The sequence below is a fragment of the Phacochoerus africanus genome, chromosome 11 (genome assembly GCF_016906955.1).
Source record: "Phacochoerus africanus isolate WHEZ1 chromosome 11, ROS_Pafr_v1, whole genome shotgun sequence".
Taxonomy (NCBI): Eukaryota; Metazoa; Chordata; class Mammalia; order Artiodactyla; family Suidae; genus Phacochoerus; species Phacochoerus africanus.
In genome coordinates, this window is record NC_062554.1 from 11,625,458 (window position 1) to 11,645,283 (window position 19,826).

Below are 19,826 nucleotides of genomic sequence, written 5' to 3' on the forward strand. Positions count from 1 at the left end.
TTTGTTTGTTTGTTTTTGTCTTTTTGTCTTTTCTAGGGCTGCACCTGGAGCATGTGGAGGTTCCCAGGCTAAGGGTCTAATCCGAGCTGTAGCCACTGGCCTACGCCAGAGCCACAGCAACGCAGGATCCGAGCCATGTCTTTGACCTATACCACAGCCCATGGCAATGCCAGATCTTTAACCCACTGAGCAAGGCCAGGGATCGAACCCACAACCTCATGGTTCATAGTCGGATTCGTTAACCACTGAGCCATGACGGAAACTCCAAAAGTGGGCTTTTTAAAGATCCTTCGTGGAAGTCTTCTAAATCTCATACATGTCCTGAATTAAACATGGCCTGGATCAATAAGTGTATCAACCTGAGCCCCAAATTCTCTTTCTTTAGGGCTTTTAAGATAGTTAACAAAAACCAGCCAATTCCATGAAGTATAATTTGCATTACCCCCACACTATTCAAGTTCTAGAGCATGCATTCTCAGTGAAGACAATACCTCCCCCCAAGAAAGTGAAAAGGAGTTCTTTGGTGGGCAAAAAACATCTTAGATATTACAGTGGTTTGTGACTTCCAAAGCTCAACCCTATTTGACGCAATCTTATCCCTTAGTGAAACCCCACTCCTCGGATGGCACTTGAACACAGCCAAAACTCAGATTGGAACTTGAACACACAACCCCTGAATAGGAGGGGACTTGAACCGACTGTTTGGTTTTTTGGTTTTTGGGGTTTTTTTTTTTTAAGCTACACCCACAGCATGTGGAAGTTCCCCACCAGGCCAGGGATTGAACCCATGCCACAGCAGCAACCTCAGCTGCTACCATGACAACACTGGATCCCTAACCTGCTGAGCCACAAGAGAACTCCCCAAATATCTTTCTTTTAATTACGACTTCTCATCTAGTGTCAGGACTTACTGAAGTTCCGGTCTCTTGTCTCATTACAAAAAGAATTCAACTTGAGGCAAAGTGGCAGGCAAAGAGGGAGTTAATTAGTATAGGACACTTATGGGAGACACGAGCAGGTTGACAAAGGAATGCACAGTCCTGAGAATAAAGAGGGCTGCATTTTTATCATCACAGAAAAAATGGGGAAGAGATAAGACCACCTTCTTCCTCATTTTTGGGTAACATCAAGGCTTATATCATTAGTTCCTCCTTTGACCTTATATGGCTTCACCTAGACCGGCATGGCCCTATTTAAATCAAAAATGTTGTGTTTTGTTATGTTGGCAAAAGGGTTGCAACATATATTAAAATATAGTAATTCATCACAGGTGTCACTATAACGTCCCATGTCACCTAGTGTTTTCCCTTTTCACCAATATTTCTGTCTTGACTGCATGCAGAGATGTTACTCTTCAAGGGCTATTAACTCCCTGACGTTATGTAACAAGATTCAGACCCCATACCTATTGTCGAGTGTTCTAACTATCAGGGTTTGTGGCTTGAGTGTATCTGGTTGTTACATGCACCTGGTCTTCCTTCAAGGTAGTACAGATTGTTGCTAAGTTACTGGATTCTTTCCTGGAGTGGTCATTAGCTTACAACAGTCTCCCAGACTCCCTTAAAATTCCCTTTTTGTCTTTAATCCCCTAGTGAGGTTTTTTAAACTATTTATCATCCTGCGCTATCCCTATCATTAGTATTTCATTTCTCTGGCTAAGGATAATTTATTGCGTTCTGATTGATCATTAACACTGTCTTCATTTTGAGTGTACAACAAAATTTGGTTCATGTATACATTGCAAAATGATTGCCTCCTTAAGTTCAGTTAACAACCTTCACCATATTTCATTATAATTTTTGCTTCTTGGGATGCGAAGATTTAAGACCTACTCTCTTAGCTACTTGCAAATATACAAAACAGTGTACTTAACTACAGTCGCCATGCTGTACATTTCCTGGACTTATAACTCTAAGTTTTACCTTTTGCTCACCTTCACCTCTTTTGCCCATCCTCTACTCAGAATACTTTAATTTTTCTCCTTAGGGGGACAATTTTTTTTTTTTTTTTTGCCTTTTCTAGGGCCCCAGTCAAGGCATATGGAGGTTCCCAGGCTAGGGGTCTAATCGGAGCTGTGGCCGCCAGCCTACGCCAGAGCCACAGCAACGCAGGATCCGAGCTGCATCTGCAACCTATATCACAGCTCACCGCAATGCCAGATCCTTAACCCACTGAGCAAGGCCAGGGATCAAACCCAAAACCTCATGGTTGCTAGTCGGATTTGTTAACCAATGAGCCATGGAGGGAACTCTGGGGGACAATATTTTTTGAAATGGTTGAGAATCCCTGTGTTAGAGCCACTATACAAGCTGATATATTCCTTCCACTTGTACTTCCAGTCTTCCACGTATCAAAAGCTTAGTTGTTATGACAGCACAGCATATCAGGGGCTATCACTGCTCAACTTATCACCAACAATACATTCCTTGTTGCCATCTGATCAGTTCCAGAATCCCATCCTGGAGTTCCCGTTGTGGCTCAGCTGTAACAAACATGACTAGTATCCATGAGGGATACTAGTCATTGATCCCTAGCCTTGCTCAGTGGGTTAAGGATCTGGCGTTGCCATGATCTGTATTGCAGGTCGCAGACATGGCTGGGATCCTGCTTTGCTGTGGCTCTGGTGTAGGCTGGCAGCTGCAGCTTGGATTCAACTCCTAGCCTGAGAACTTCCATATGCCACAAGTGCACCTCTAAATAGCAAAAAAAAAAAAAAAAAAAAAAAAAAATCCCGGAGTTCCCGTCGTGGTGCAGTGGTTAACGAATCCGATTAGGAACCATGAGGTTGCGGGTTCAGTCCCTGCCCTTGCTCAGTGGGTTAAGGATCCGGCGTTGCCGTGAGCTGTGGTGTAGGTTGCAGACGCGACTCGGATCCCGCGTTGCTGTGGCTCTGGCGTAGGCCGGTGGCTACAGCTCCAGATTCAACCCCTAGCCTGAGAACCTCCATATGCCGAGGGAGCGGCCCAAGAAATAGCAACAACAACAACAACAACAACAACAACAAAAAATCCCATCCATCCTGATAGTGTTCCCTCTGGGATCACTCCTGGTACCAACTACCTAAGTTTAGATTTCCCAAAGTCTGAGATAAATACTTGGGTTCAGGACGTTTATTTGGGAGGTGATCCTAGAAAACAGAAATGAGACAAGGGAAAACCAGTGCAGAGTGTGTTACTGAGAGTCTCACTTCTGCCAGAACCTCAGAGAAATATACGGAATGCCTCCCAGAATAGAACAGTCTGAAAGATGAGAGCTTTTATCCTCTGGCTTTCATCCCTCATTGAATGACAGTTGTCTCCAGGGCTGTTGCTTCCCAAAGACTTTCTGGCGTTGCTTGCAGGATTACAGATGTCGGAGAAGGTCCTGAGGCAGAATAAGGAAAGATGTGAAGTGTACACTTGAGGTGACACACTAGTGCCACGAGGAGAGTTGGAACTGTACCACAATTTCAGCTGAAATTAGGTATGGGCTAAAGGAACATGAGAAGCAGCACAGCTATCTGCCTAAGTGGGTTTATTTTTATAGTTTCACATTATAAAACCAACTCCAGTAGGTAATACCTAACCTATATTCCAAAATAATTGATATACTCCCACCAGCAATGTATAAGAGTTCCACATCCCCAATCGATACTTAGTATTCTCAATCTTCTTTTTTTTTTAATTTTTTCTTTCTTTTATTTTTTCAGCTGCACATGCAGTATGTGGAAGGTCCTGAGCCAGGGATCGAACCCACACCACAGCAGCAACCCAAGCTGCTGCCGTGAGCACACCAGATCCTTAAATTGCTCTGCCACAAGAGAACTCCCAGCCTCATTGTTTTAATCATTTGGTAGATATGTAGGGATATCACATTATTATGTTAATCTGCATTCCTTTGAAATCCAAAGCCTATTCATGAGTTTGTGAGCCATTTGGATATCCTCTTTTAGTAAGTGAATCTTCAGATCTTTTGCTCAAGTTTTAAAAATCAAATGTATTGAGGTATAAATTGCATGTAATAAAAATATACCTAGGAGTTCCCATCGTGGCTCAATGGAAACAAATCTGACTAGTATCCATGAGGATGCAGGTTCCATCCCTGGCCTCGCTCAGTGGGTTAATTAAGGTTCCAACATTGCTGTGAGCTGTGATGTAGGTTTCAGACACGGCTTGGATCCTAAGTTGCTGTGGCTGTGGCGTAGGCTGGCTGATTTGACCCCTAGCCTGGGAACCTCCATATGCCGCAAATGTAGCCCTAAAAAGACATTAGATAGATAATAGATAGATAGATAGAAAATAGACAGACATATACTTATTTTAAGTGTTTAGCTTGATCACAAATGTATATCCCTTATAACCACTACCCTACCCCTTCTGACCCAGAAATTTCCCTTGTGCTCCTTTACTATCGATCCCCTCCCCCCAGCAACCAATGGCCTGCTAACTATCACTATAAGTTAGTTCTGCCTATTCTAGAATTTCATGTAAATGGAACTACATGTATTTCTTTGGGTCTGGTTTCTTTCATTCAACCTACAGTTTTGAGATTATCCGTGGTGTTCATGCATCAGTCATTCTTCCTTTTCACTTCTGAGTAATATTCCATTCTGTGGCTATACAACCATTAGTTTATCCATTTAACTGGTAATAAACGTTTCAAGTTTGGGGCTATTATGAATAAAGCTACTATGATCGTTCATGTGAAAGTCTTTGTGTGGATATATATTTTCCTTTCTCTTGGGTGTGAAATGGATGGGTTTGGGATAAATGCATATTTAACTCTCTAAAGAATTGCTAACTTGTCTTCCAAAATAATTAGACCATTCAGCATCCTTTGGACATGTCCTCATCATTCTTTGAGCACTTTTTGGCCCCAGATGTTCTAGGCTTATCTTGTACTTTCTTTGACCCAGTCCCCATATAAGTCATGTCTTCAAAGAGTTCTTATTCCTTTCACTGAAGAACAGTATTTAGAAGCCAAGAACTAATCACTGGGTGAGCTCATCATATGGTGAGCCACTCTTCCCAAGTGCTCTCCGTATACACAAGACTCCAAAGAGACTCACTCTCACTCTCCTTCTGATCTTTAAAAGGCATGCTACCAGGAGTTCTATAGCTGCAAAGAAATGAATTCTACAATTGACCTGAGGGAGCTTAGAAGCTTTCGATGATAATGCAAACTTCTGAGACCCTGAGGAAAGGCCCTGCCTACGTCATCCATAGACTTCTGACCCACAGAAACTAAGATAATAAATATGTGTTCTTTTAAGCCACTACGTCTGTGGTAATTTACTAAGCAATAGAAAACCAATAGGGGAGGAGCAGGAAAGAAAGCTCCACCAGTTAAAGGCACTCATGAAAGTTTGGGAAGGCAGAAGGGAGGCAGAGATCATCTTTCTGCTGCTTTGGCTATTGCTGCCAGGATGAACAGTTAGAGAGACTTTGGGTATTTCCTTAACAGTCTTTCAGTGGCCAGTCACTAACTTTGTGGGTATCTAGAAGCAGCTGTCGCAGCAGCAGCAGCAGCAGCAGCAGCATCCTGATCCCTTAGTTGCAACTATGTTGTGCATTCCTGAACATCAAATGTCCCATTGGAGGGCTTCTGATCCCCTACCTCCCTAATTGTACAAAAAAAGGCTGCTCCACTGGCTAGACAGTTTGGCAGTGTTTTTCTGAGAGTGATTCCTGAAGGTCCAGCCTGCAACTCACTCCCACTAAATCTGCAGCCACCTCTCAGTACCTCATTTCTTTTAGAAGTCATTTTCTACTTATAATAGCTGGGGTGATTTCTGTTTCCTGCACCTAAAGCTTAACTGATATATCTATCTTTGCTTGAGCTGGTTTAAAAGGCATCCTATTCCGGGAATTCCCTTGTGGCATAGAAAGTTAAGGATCTAGTGGTGTCACTGCAGCAGCTTGGGTCATTGTGGCGTGGGTTCAGTCCCTAGCCTGGGACCATCCACATGTTACAAATGCAGCCAAAAAACAAACAAAACAAAGGCTTCCTGTTCCTTGTAGCCAAATTATCCTGGTCTAAGATACCAGCGAGAGGAGTTCCCATCGTGACTCAGTGGTTAACGAATCCTACTAGGAACCATGAGGTTTTGGGTTCACTCCCTGGCCTTGCTCAGTGGGTTAAGGATCCAGCGTTGCCATGAACTGTGGTGTAGGTTGCAGACGCAGCTCGGATTCCTCGTTGCTGTGGCTGTGGCGTAGGCTGGTGGCTACAGCTCTGATTACACCCCTAGCCTGGGAACCTCCATATGCCGAGGGAGCGGCCCAAGAAATGGCAAAAAGACAAAAAAAAAAAAAAAAAAGACGAAAGATGCCAGTGGGAGATGGAGCCGAGTTGGTGGCGCTAGGCCTAGTCGGGTCTTAGGGCTGAAGATGAGGCAAGGAAGAAGGAAGGATCCCTCATGGTCGTCGTATTCACAGGTTAGGGCTACCTTTCCAGAAAGTCCAACAACTAAGTCACCCGTTTCCAAGGGCATTCGCACCTCTATGGAAAACAGCAGGTCCTTGTACACCAGACAGACACTTGACAGCTCATCTCACCATCCCCTGCTGCACAAAAGTTGCTGTACCAATGAACAAAGAAGGTGACCACTGAGTTTCTTTTCATTACCAAATAGATATAATATCCCTGTCAACAAAAAAGAATATGCAAGGTGCCTCTTCATAATATCACAACCAGTTGAGACTACCCTAAGAAAATCAGCTTGCCTAGATGAGGAGAGGACCCTTTCTCGTCTTAGGTAGCCAGGATCTGAAGGAGAGACTCTAACCCGTGCCACTGGTAAGTGACGAACTGTTTTTTTTTTTTTCTTTTGTCTTTTTGCCTTTTCTAGGGCCGCTCCTGCGGCATATGGAGGTTCCCAGACTAGGGGTATAATCGGAGCTGTAGCCTTGGCCTACACAAGAGCCACAGCAACTCGGGATCTGAACCGAGTCTGTGACCTACACCACAGCTCACGGCCATGCCGGATCCTTAACCCACTGAGCAAGGCCAGGGATCGAACCTGCAACCTCATGGTTCCTAGTCAGATTCGTTAACCACTGAGCCACGACAGGAACTCCGTTAAGTGACTAACTCTTACACTCTGAACTGTCCTGAAACTTCGACTGTCTCCTTTGTAAGTGAAGAATCTACAATGTAATCTGAAAGAACTGCACAGTGGTGTGAGCCAGAGGCATACTGTGTGTTTGTAATGGACTAAGAGACAAGTGAATCTTATTCAAAGGATTTCTCATCTTTTGCTTTTATTTGCCAGTGTTAGTGCTTTGCTGGCTTAGATTGCTACCTCTTTCTGGTACCTTTTTTCCTATACTGTTTTTCTTTTCTTTTTCTTTTCTTTTTTTTTTTTTTTTTTTTTGGTCTTTTTAGGGCCACATGTGCTGCATATGAAAGTTCCCAGGCTAGGGGTCGAATTGAAGCTGCAGCTGCCAGCCTATGCAGCCACAGCAACGCCAGATCCCAAGTGGCTTCTATGACCTACACCATGGCTCACAGCAATGCCAGATCCTTAACCCACTGAGTGAGGCTGGAGATCGAACCCGCATCCTCATGGAGACTCGTCGGGTTCGTCACCAATGAGCCACGACGGGAACTCCTGTTTTTCAATTTTAATGGGTCCTAGAAATCCCTCTCCTGACCTCTTATCAGAATCAAAAAGTGAGGAGGAAGAAAGCAATAACTACCAAAATGAGAGTTCTGGAGAAGAGTGAGATTCCTCTGAAGAAGAGGACCTTGTGGTGCCCAACCTAACACTTCTCGAGAGTCTGACCTGGCAGGTTAAGTGCCTTTTACAATATTCTGCAACTTGGAAACTTTTACATCCTAATTCCTGGTCGTATCATGCTAAATTCTTGGATGCGAAGACACCAGTCCATATACTTTGAGAGATAGACTCTCCCATTTCTCCCATGGTGTACCCAACCTGGAACCAATTCCTGAATGGGCCTCCTCTGGCTTCTTGTGGAGTCCCACCTTCTCAGAAGCCCCTCGTGAGTCCCAGCCAGCTTTCTAGAGAAGATGCCACTCTAAATGGAGCCCTGCAATTCCATTAGACGGTTAAACCAAACATTCAGCAGAGCCACTCCCATACCCGAATACCTAAAACAAATTCCTAATTCTTGTGTTTCTCTTTGTTGCCGTGGCTGGTTATCTTAAACAGCTAAGGAAACAACCCAGACTGAACCCATCAACACTACTTCCTCCACACTGACTCCGAAACAGCATTAACACACTCCTGACTGCATCACTAGAAAGATCCACCATTCCTTCTCATAACGCTCATGTTGCCAGTTGAGAGAGGAATACAGCTACACAGCCCACAGTTGCGAAATGAATGTCTTCTCAACCCACCTAGGCCTTGTCCTGACAAGCGGAAGTACGATGAGTACTGAAGATGAGTCCCTAAGAACCCCGTAACGCAGCTACTGAAGAGGACTGTGGTGAGAATGCCTTTTGAAAGACCCTGTGGCTAAAACGAGGACTTCACTAGAGAATTAGTCAAAAGAGACCTTATTACAAAAGATAAGTTGGCTGTTTGCCACACTCAGTTCTCCTCCCAATATACCTTTCCTGTCTAATGGACCTACCTAAATAACTAATTATTAATGGGAAGGGAAAGGAGGCCACGACTCTGTTTGTTACCCAACCTTCAGAATAGCTATTGTGAGCCAGGACATGGAAACAACCCAAATGTCCATCAACAGATGATTGGATTCGGAAGATGTGGTATATATACACAATGGAATACTACTCAGCCATAAAAAAGAATGACATCATGCCATTTGCAGCAACATGGATGGAGCTAGAGAATCTCATACTGAGTGAAATGAGCCAGAAAGACAAAGACAAATACCATATGAGATCACTTACAACTGGAATCTAATATCCAGCACAAATGAACATCTCCACAGAAAAGAAAATCATGGACTTGGAGAAGAGACTTGTGGCTGCCTGATGGGAGGGGGAGGGAGTGGGAGGGATCGGGAGCTTGGGCTTATCAGACACAATTTAGAACAGATTTACAAGGCAATCCTGCTGAGTAGCATTGAGAACTTTGTCTAGATACTCATGTTGCAACAGAACAAAGGGTGGGGGAAAAACGTAATTGTAATGTATACATGTAAGGATAACTTGATCCCCTTGCTGTACAGTGGGGAAAAAAAAAAAGAATAGCTATTGTGGACAGTGATGATGAGCTACTCCCAAGAACACCTTTCTGAGCCTCCTTTTCTCTGATATTCATTTCTAGGGAGGTAATTGCATTAAGTTGAATAACTAGAAGATGAAGAAAAAAAAAGATACCAATGAGGGCATTAAAGACTGAAGGTTGCTACAAGGTGTGGGAAACTAAGGAAGTCAGTGAGGTGGGGCTAAATCTAACTCATCAACCAATACATTTCACTCATCCCCTGCTCTGTGCCAGCCTGAAAATAGAAATGAATCATGCATACCCCTGCCCTCAAAGAGCTCAAACGCTAGGTGAGGAGACAAACGTACATGGGAATAAACCACAGTACAACTTGCTGTGGCCTGTAAAGGACTTAGTTAAATGTAGTGAGAGTCCAGGGAAGACGGCAATATTCTGCCTCCCCAGGGTTATTAAGAGATAGCATTTGAGCTGGGTCTTATAGGATGAGAAAGTCTACAAACAATAAAGAGAAAAAGATCCACTGCCCACAAGCCTTGCTGAACCCAAAGTCAGTCAGTCACTTTGAATTCATCATTCCATATAACCTCACAACATAGATAGGTATTATTATCCTTTTTTTAATAAATAAAGAAGCTAGGGCTCAAAGAGGTTAATAACTTGACAATGTCACACAACCGAATATAATAGGAAAGAACCCATAGGATCCACTGTAGATAGTGGATAAAAATAAAGCATAAAAATATTCATTTCTTCTTATTCCTGAAGTCATTTGAAGAATCACTGAGAGTGCTAAAGATAAAGATTCCAAGCTGATGGAGTTCCCATGTAGCTCAGTGGTTAACGAATCTGACTAGGAACCATGAGGTTGCAGGTTCGATCCCTGGCCTTGCTCAGTGGGTTAAGGATCGGCGTTGCCGCAAGCTGTGGTGTAGGTCACAGACGAGGCTCAGATCCCGCGTTGCTGTGGCTCTGGTGTAGGCCGATGGCTACAGCTCTGATTTGGCCCCTAGCCTGGGAATCTCCATATGTCGCGGCAGCGGCCCAAGAAATGGCAAAAAGACAAAAAAAAAAAAAAAAGATTCCAAGCTGAGCTTTCAGGAGTGACACCCACGTCCTTCTGGTGGGAGCCACCAACGGAAGGGAGCTGTGGCCCTCCTACAGTCGGGAAGCCTCTCTTAAGGCTGCTGGCTCCAGAAATCTGCCACTTCCTGCAGTTCATACCAGCACAAATGGTTACCTTGTGCCCTGTCCCTCTCTTCACTTAATTCAGTTCCAAACTCAAGTCTGGCCAGAGTACGAGACTCTGATTTGTGTGGATCCCAGTTGGGAAAAAGTCTGGGGAATGTGATTGATTTTCCAGCCTCCAGCACAGGAGGACATACCAGAAGGCAGCTGCATGGGCTGCTGAGTGAGCCAGTCCATCATTTCTGCCACATTCAGTTGGACAGGCCTAAGAATATCAATTCAGAGAGTTCTCTTGTGACCCAGCATGTTAATGATCCAGTGTTGTCACTGCTGTGGCTTGGGTCACTGCTGTGGCCCAGGTTCGATCCCTGGCAGGGGAACTTCTGCATGCCAGAAATAAAACACTAAAATGACTGATAATGCCAATTATGTGGACACTCGCATACACTCTTGGTAGAAGTGTAAACTGATATAAACTTATTGGAAGGCGCTTTTGACGGCATCTAATAATATTGAAAGCATATATCTGCTATGACCCAGCAACAGCACTTTTAGGAGTCTGTCCTACCAAGAAAAAAATAGCACAAATACATGAAGTTCAAGAATATTTATGGCAGTCCTGTGGCTATATAAAGCTGAAAATAATCCACTATCTGCCAATAGGTGACTAAACAAATGATACATGTATATTGCAGAACACGACTAGGCATTATAAGGAATTAAATGCATCTACATGTACTGGCCTAAAAAGATGTCCTTCATTACTGTTGAGTGGGGGAAAAAAAAAAAAACAGCTTGCGAACTTTCTATAACATGATCTTACTTTTTGTTTTTTAAAATGGAGGTAATGATACGTCAGCATAAGTATAGGAAAAATTGCTATTAGTGCTTTCTATTGGGAATTAGGCAAGAGGAGGTAGGGGGACTTTTAAACACTTTATATAATTTTTTTTGTCCACCCCAGCGGCACACGGACATTCCAGGGCCAGGGATCAAACCCACGCCACAGCAGCAAGCTGAGCCACTGCAACAATCATGCCAGATAGTTAACCCACTGCGCCACAGGAGAATTCACTTTGTACATTGTTTTTAAGTTAGGGATTATACAAAAGATTAGTTTTCCTTGGTTGTGATTTTCAGTATCTTCCGTATTTTGTGTGTGTGTGTGTGTGTGTGTGTGTGTGTGTGTGTGTGTGTGTGTGTGCGTGCATGTCTTTGAAACATTTTTTAAAAGGATAATCTATTTTTAAAATTTTTATTGAAATATAGTCGACATATAATGTTATTTTCAAGTATATTACATGCTGACCATCAAATATGTTACAAAATGATCACCACAACAAGTCCGGTAACCATCTGTCAGAGTACAAAATTATTACAGTATTATTGACTATACTCCTTATGACTTATTTTATTTTATGACTGGAAGTTTGTATCTCTTAATCCCCTTCACCTATTCTGCCCCACTTCTCTACTTCTGGCAAACCCCAGTTTGCCCTCGGTATGTGTAAGTCTGCTTCTGTTTCGTTTTGGTTTTTTTTGTTGTTTCTGAAACTTCGCATGTAAGTGAGATTCGACAGTATTTGTCTTTCTCTGTCTGACTGATTTCAAGTCATTCATGTTGTTGCAAATGGCAAGATTTCACTCTTCTTCATGGCCGAGAAATATTTCATTGTATGTGTACCCTGAAGCCTCTTTATCCATTTATCTATCAGTGGACATTTGGGTCACTTCCTAGAAATACAAATAAAAACTGAAATGGGTGGTTATCCAGTAGGTAGGGGAGAAGGGTTCATGCTGAGACCAAATCTATAGATGAGTAAGAGCTGATCTAGCTTGACTCTGCCCTGATGAGTGGAGGAACAAGACGGAGGTGGGATGCCTTTGAGACCTGCATGAACCTCTGCAAGTCCATGGAGGGGAAGGTGTCCGTATGTCTCCGTAGAGGTGAGTCTGCCAAGAGGGCCTGCTCTGGGCAAGGTAATAGGGTTATGAAAATAAGTAATATATGCTTATTACTTATGAAGATAAGTAATATATTCTTGTTCTCAAAATACTGACTGTCCAAGGAATACTACCAGTGAAAACTCCTATCTGAAATCCTGATTTTTATACAGATCTGTATAGCCCTTAATAATTTACAAAACACTTCTCTCCTTCTCGCTTGATTCTCTCATTAGCCCTGGGAGGGAGCCAGGCCAAGAGTTGTGTCCCCATTTTACAGATGAGGAAACTGAGGCCCAGAAGAGAAAGTGACTCATTCAAAGTGCATATACCAATTGCATTTTACCAACTTCCTTCATAACCATTAATGAATTCACTAGAGACAAAGCTGGGCCTTGGGAAGAGCCTGGGGATCGCGGTACGAGGCTCAGGTGCTGTGTGTAGTGTGTTCCTATGATGCAGCCCATTCAGCTGCCTCATCCAAAAATTCCATCCAACTCAACAATATGCACAGGGCCAGTTATGTTCTAATCCAAAGGACAAGGCTGTTCGGTACATCAATAAGAAGAGAATAAAAGGATCTCTGCCTTGCTCTGTCCTCTGCCTCTTAGTTCTACAGTCCTGTGTTAATTTGCATTGTCTGACTTCACCCTAGTATTCACATTGTTGGATTCAAGTATTTTGTTTTGCCCTTCACTAGAATATTCATCTCCAAAATGGCAAGAATACTTAATGCTTTGGTGTTCTCTAAGACTGTGTCTCTTTTATTACTTTTTTAACTATCACCTTCATTAAAAATACAACTTATGCATGTAATGGAAATAAGTTTTATATAGAAGTACTTATCCTTAATCTGAGCAATGTACCTTGATATTTTCTATGGCATTCTGTATAATTTCACTTTTTACTAGTCTTCTAAATATAATCCAGGATTAGATCCTAGAACAGAAAAAAAAAAATACATTAGTGGAAAAACAAGTGAAAGCCAAATAAAATCTATAGTTTAGTTAATGATAGTATTATACCAGTGTTAATATCTTAGTTTTGACAAATGTGCCATGGTTATGTAACATCTTAACATTTCAGGGGAAGCTGAGTGAAAATATGCAGAAACTTTCTGAAGTATCTTTGCAACTTATCTGTAAATCTGAGGTTATTCCAAAAGAAAAAGTTTAAAAATATATATATATGGAATTCCCATGTCACCCAGCAAGTTAAGGATCTGGTGTTGTCACTGAAGTGGCTCTGGTTACTGCAGTGGCACAGGTTCAATTCCTGGCCTGGTAACTTCCACATGCCACATTTGCAGCCAAAAAAAATAAAAAGAAAAAATGTTTATAACTATATATGGGGATAGATGTTAACTAGATTTATTGTGTTGACCATTTCACAATATATACAAATAGTAAATCATTGTGTTATATACCTGAAATTAATATAATTGTATGTGTCAGTTATACCTCAATGATAAATGAATAACCTACATAAACATGAAAAAAGTTCTACTTGTGACCATTTAAATGGATTTCATGACCCACACATGGTTGCAATTCACACTTTGAACGTTGCAGGTGTTTGCTCTCATTTTATTTTATTTGTTTATTTATTTTAGGGCCGGAGGTGCAGCACATGGAAGTTCCCGCGGTAGGGGTCGAATCAGAGCTGCCGCTGCCATTCTACACCACAGCCACAGCAACGCCGGATCCTTAACCCACTGAGCAGGGCCAGGGATCAAATCTACAGCCTCACGGATACTAGTCGGGTTTGCGTCCTCTGAGCCAAAAGGCTCTCATTTTAGATAACGCTGGTGGGAATAGTTACCAGGATCCAGGAAAACCCATGATCACCCCCACACTGCCCCAGGCGACCCCTCTCCCAGCCCTCGGCCTTCTCTGTCTTCTGCTCATTTTTGTCTATAACACCTGACTTTGAAAGGCTCTCCTTGCCTGAATCATCTGTGGCTCTTCCAAGGGATACCCTGATATCTATTTGTTAAATAAATGTCTGAAGGTATAGGGATGTTCCAACACCCTTGTGAATTTTTCTTCCTCTTCGACTTGTAGGAAATTATGATGTATGTATAGAAATCTAATACGAAGTCTTTGCTGAAAGCTTTGTGTGAAATAAAATTCTCCAGACTTGGCAGAAAGTCTCTCCCGACAGAAGCCTTCAGAACCACCTTTGGGACTTTCAATAACAAAGGAAGAATAGCTCCTATGAAAAAGGTCTAAAAATGTTCTAAATGTTATTACTCTTTTATATATTATATTTAATATAATGGTATATATCAGTGGGTGTCATAAAATGACACCCATTTCATTACTAAAAAAAAGATAATAAAAATGGATGAAAGTTAAAAAAGGATATTCTATAAGGTCACCCATAATCCCACCATAAATATTATTAACATTGTAATGTATAACCCCTTTCATATCGGTACATATGTAAACAAATAAAAATATTTTAAAATAAATGGTCACATTATTCATAAAATTTTAGAGAGGTCTTTCCTCAGGCCGTTCCCTCATTCAGGAATGCATTTCTTGCTTTTTGTTCTTCATCTGAACATTTCCTGCTCATCTTTCCACACTTGACACATGATCCCACCTCTGGGAAACCTTTCCTGCCCTCTCTGCCTTCCTCTACGTTAGATGAATTAGGCACCACGTCTTAGGTTTTCCCGTGAATCTTCAGTTACCTCTTATTACATTTAGATTCTTAATTAGTTGTTTACACGTCTGTCTGTCCCAACAGTCAGGGAACTACTCAACGGCAGGGATAATGGCCAGAGTAGATTTTGTTGAATGGTGGGTGGATGCGTAGAGGGCTGGAAGAATGAGCAGCCGAGTGAATGATGCTCGGAAAGAGACGCATGACTTTTCATCTGCTGTGGAGAGCATCCTTAGCCTTTCAACCCTGCAGCCTCAGCTTCAGCTCCATCGCCATGGAAGAGGTATTGGTAGAGGGAATATGAGTGATACTGTCATTACTCACTGAATCCTCATGTGAGTGATATCTCATTACTGGGGCTACAAAGACAGCTGGAATGCTTATTGTCTCCACAAGGAAGTTGTCCAAATTCCAGCAGAGTTTTGTGCAAAGTCTCAGACTCTGACCCCTCATTCACTGGAGAGGCAACAGACCTGCTCAGCCATCCTGAAAACTAACCATCAGGGGACCTGACTTTCAGGCTCAGCTTTGTGATACTGTTGCTACGCATGGCCTTGGGTATGCTACTCTCCTACCACATGGGCCTCAGTTTTCTCATTTTACAACAAGAAGATTAGTGGTTTCTAATGAAAGGGGCGGTTTCAATTTTCCTTTTAGCACCCACTTTCTACGGTCTTAGGATGTACTCACTATTGATCTCACCCGGAGAAGACACAGGATCGAGGAGCGTGAACACAGCCCATCTTACCTAAACTGTGCCCACCACCACTATCTCACCAGGTGCCCTTAGGCAAATCTCTTTACTTCCCAGGGCCTCAGTTTCCTCATCTGGAATGGGGAGATGGGGCCAGCTTTTATACTCTGAATTTATGCCACGGTTACTATAAATGCACCCTATGGAAGCCGCCTAGCACAAACAGAGTATTCCATTTAAAGGTGAACATTCAGGAGTTCCTGTCATGGCTCAGTGGTTAACAAATCTGACCAGCATTCACGAGGATGCAGGTTCAATCCCTGGCCTCCCTCGGTGGGCTGAGGATCTAGCATGGCTGTGAGCTGTGGTGTAGGTCTCAACGCAGTTCAGATCCCATGTTGCTGTGGCTGTGGCATAGGCCAGCAGGTACAGTTGCAATGTGACCCCTAGCCTGGGAACCTCCATATGCCACAGGTGAGGCCCTAAAAGCAAAAAAAAAAAAAAAAAAGATGAACACTCAGGGAGGTCTCTTGTGGCACAGTGGGTTAAGGATCCAGCATTGTCACTGCAGCAGCTCGGGTCACTGCTGTAGTGCTGATTTGATCTCTGACCCAGGAATTTCTGCATGCCATGGGCATGGCCTAAATAAATAAATAAATAAAGACTAAGATTGAGTCTCTGAAAATACAGTAAGATTGTACAGTTGGTTCTCTGCTCAATTTATTCTCAGAGGCCACCATGTTACACGACAATATATGTTATGGCTTTTACAGAAATCACTCCGATTTAGGGGAAAGCAGTTCCCAAATTCATTGCAAAGGTTACCATCAGATCACACTGATTTTCAAAGCTGCAAAAAAAAAAAACAAGAAAAAAGAAAGAAAAAGAAAGAAAGAAAGGAAATGGCTAACATCAGTATTGCAACTGCTACTCAATTCTCAGTTGCTTTAGAACCTTTCCCCTTTTATTCATAAAATGACACAGTTTGGAGTTATCTAAAGGCTGGAAGTCACCATCAATAGCACTGAACTTGCTGGTATTTGAGGCTTCGACAGACAGAACACACACATCTTGGGTAATGCATCTTGCCCCCTTGACTTTACCTTGCACTTGCTTTGCAAATCCACCATCCCGCATTAGCCAGCCCTTCCACTCTCTGCTTCTACACCAGGCTCTGAGAGTGACTAGGGACCTTTGAAAGCACATGTGTAAAAAATAAGAAAGATCTGCTCACAAGTGAGTGAAAGAAGTGTGTTCTATTGGAAAAAACTAGTTGGAATCAGCTCATAAAAGTGAAGCCCTGTGAACACAGATTCCCACGGCAAACACGAATGTACTTTCAGTTCAGCTGGGGAGCTTCCTTCTCTGAAAGGCTGAGATAAAACTGGCTCAGACGCCTTCTCTCCAACTTCATGTCTTATGAAAATCCAAAGCCCTCTTCAAGGTTCCAGTTCTTTCCAAGAGATTTTCTGTCCTCATAACCACCTGGCCTCTAGGATCCAGGCTCCCCACCTCTTCCTCTGTTCTGCAGTGCATGGATGTAGACTCAATCCTATTTTGTTTCTGACATCATCCTGTGTGCTGCATCTCAGTTCAGACACTAAGCATCCAGACTTAAGGTCAGATTGCACAGCTTTAAGCGCACAAGACTGCCCCCATTTCAGACACAAGGAACAAGTGGGGTCCCAGGTCACCCATACTTCCAACCAACTGGCTACAAATCCAGAGGATTCCTATCACCGCCTTCAGGTTCTCTAATTCAAAAGAATGACACACAACTGAGGAGAGCGCTAGACTTACAATTAGAGTTTTATTATAAAGGATACAAATCACACCAGCCAAATGAAGAGACACACAGGGTAAGATCTGGGAGGGTCCTGAACACAGAGCTTCAGGAATGAGGGCAACTCCTCCTCCCAACATGTGTTCACCAACAAGGAACTTCCACTGAGCTTTGCTGCAATTTCATTGATTAAATCCTGGACCATGTGCTTGAACTCAATCTCTAATCTCTCTCCCCTCCCTTGAGGGTGGGCTAGCGCAAAGTCCCAACCTAACCAGCGGCTGGTCTTGCTGGGGACCAGTCTCCATCCTGAAGCTAGGTAGGGTTCCGTCATGAGTCCCCTCATTAGCATAAACTCAGGAGTGATCCAAGGGTTATAATAATAACAAAAGCATTTTTGTCACTCAGGAAATTCCGAGGGTTTTAGAAGCCCCATGCCAGAAACCTTGCAAATTATTTTTTGGAACTTCCAAAAAACTTGAGCAAGGCTGACCCTATCCTATTCCAGTGACCCAAACAAGTGACTAAGCCCAGAAACTGGTACATTCCATCTTCCTGGCCAGACTGCTATTCAGGGACAGGCTTGTGGGAACTCTTGGTGAGAGGTGCCCCTGGGGTCACTGTGCTGGTGGAAAGGTCAGCCTCGCATTGCTGGTGCCCGTCTTTGCCACCACAAGTAAAGAGCCTGCTTGAGAGGGAATCAAGACAAAGGAAGACCAAAGCAAGAGATGGAGAGAGAACACAAATACGTTCGAGTCCCTACATCCAACCGTATCTAAGGAGACACCTGGGGTTTTCCCTTAAGCCAGACTGAGTTAAATTTCCGTCATTTGCGATTGTAAGAGTGCTGACCAATAGCTTCTTTCTTCCCCATTCTTTTCACAGTCAATAAACCATATTCCTCTCTTTGCTTCATGCAAAGCAGCTTCCCCTTGTCTGAGCTGGACATCTGTTGACATCTGTGCCTACAGGGCATTTCAAAGCATTTTCACAGGACAGTTTCCTCCCGTTGAGACATGTTGGTGCCAACCATGAAGATAAATTTTTTTCACTTTGTAACAAAAACATTTACATAATCCAAACTGTACTCGAGTTCCCTGGTGGCTCAGTGGGTTAAGGATCCGGCATCGTCACAGCTGTGGCTCTGGTTACTATGGTGGCACGGGTTTAATTCCTCACCTGGGAGCTTCCACAGGCCAAAAGTATGGCCAAGAGAAAAAAAAAAAAAAAAAGATACTGTCCTGTGTATATAATTGCTTACCTGCTTTTTTCAATTTTCAGTCAATAAATACATAAAAACTGTATACTAGTCACAAACCAGATAACTCAATATGTTTAAAATTTTCCAATACTTACAAAAAAAAAATTTTCCAACATCGAAGTTTTTGTAAATGTCATTTATTTTTAACTAGCCCAGAACCTACAAGCATACAGTTGTTTTCTGGTTTTTTAAAGATGTTCGTTTTTTAAAGCAGTTTTAGGTTCACAGCAAAATTGAGGGAAAGGTACAGAGACTTCCCATATATCCCTTGTTCCCTTGCAGATAGTTGGGGGGGGGGGTTGTTTGTTTGTCTTGTATTTTTAAGGCCGCACCCGGGGCATATGAAGGTTCCCAGGCTAGGGGGCCCATCAGAGATGCAGCTGCCAGCCTGCACCAAAGCCACAGCAAGCCCAGACCCAAGCCACATCTGCGACCTACACCACAGCTCACGGCAACGCCAGATCCTTAACCCACTGAGCAAGGCCAGGGATCCAACCTGCATCCTCATGGATCCTAGTCAGGTTTGTTAACTGCTGAGCCAGGAAGGGAACTCCTGCAGGTAGTTTTTAAACCAAACCTTTACTGTGGAGCATTTAGCTTGTTATTATACATTCATATTAACATTATAAATAACAACAGACACATAATGCCATTTAAATCTCCTATCATTTCCTTAGTATAGATTCTCAGAAGTAGAATGTCCATAAGGACTTCATGTTTTACCCCCCCAAAAAAATGCAGAAAAAAAAAATTACTAGTTGCTGCTGTAGTACCCATCTGTTCTCTCTGACCCTACGCAGCCTGGAGAGATCTGGCCTAAAGTGCCTTCAGGTAGCACAGGAGTCACAATCCTTGCGAGCTTCCTGTTTCCTCTGAGTGTCCTTCTGCCACCGCTGTCCTGATGGGGCTGGGGACTGACCAAGCAGCAGGCAGCCTGTCACTCTGTGAAGCCGCTGGAGGCATAGTGCACATACCTGCCTGTAAGAATTGTCTGAAAAGAACAGTATTCAGGGCAAGCCTGAAAGGGAGCTAGATGCCAAAACAGGAAAGTCAGGGCTAATCATGACCCCATTTCTATTTTTAAGTCTCTTTTTTCCCTACTTTTTTTTTTAAAAAAATTCCTTCATAAGTATGTGTCCTTTAT

At 42.9% G+C, this 19,826-nt stretch overlaps 1 long non-coding RNA gene and 1 pseudogene across 3 annotated transcripts in view; one reads left to right on the forward strand and one right to left on the reverse strand.

The window, feature by feature from the left end:
- Positions 1-7,607: 7,607 nt before the first annotated feature.
- LOC125112076 (DDB1- and CUL4-associated factor 16-like) lies at positions 7,608-8,290 on the forward strand (annotated as a pseudogene).
- A 3,760-nt stretch (positions 8,291-12,050) lies between these two features.
- Positions 12,051-19,826, reverse strand: part of LOC125111543 (uncharacterized) — a 76,396-nt gene continuing 68,620 nt past the window's right edge. For all 3 annotated transcript variants that reach the window (XR_007130881.1, XR_007130882.1, XR_007130880.1), the window contains one exon: positions 12,051-13,213. This is a non-coding gene — a long non-coding RNA (uncharacterized LOC125111543). The remainder of the gene's footprint in view (positions 13,214-19,826) is intronic.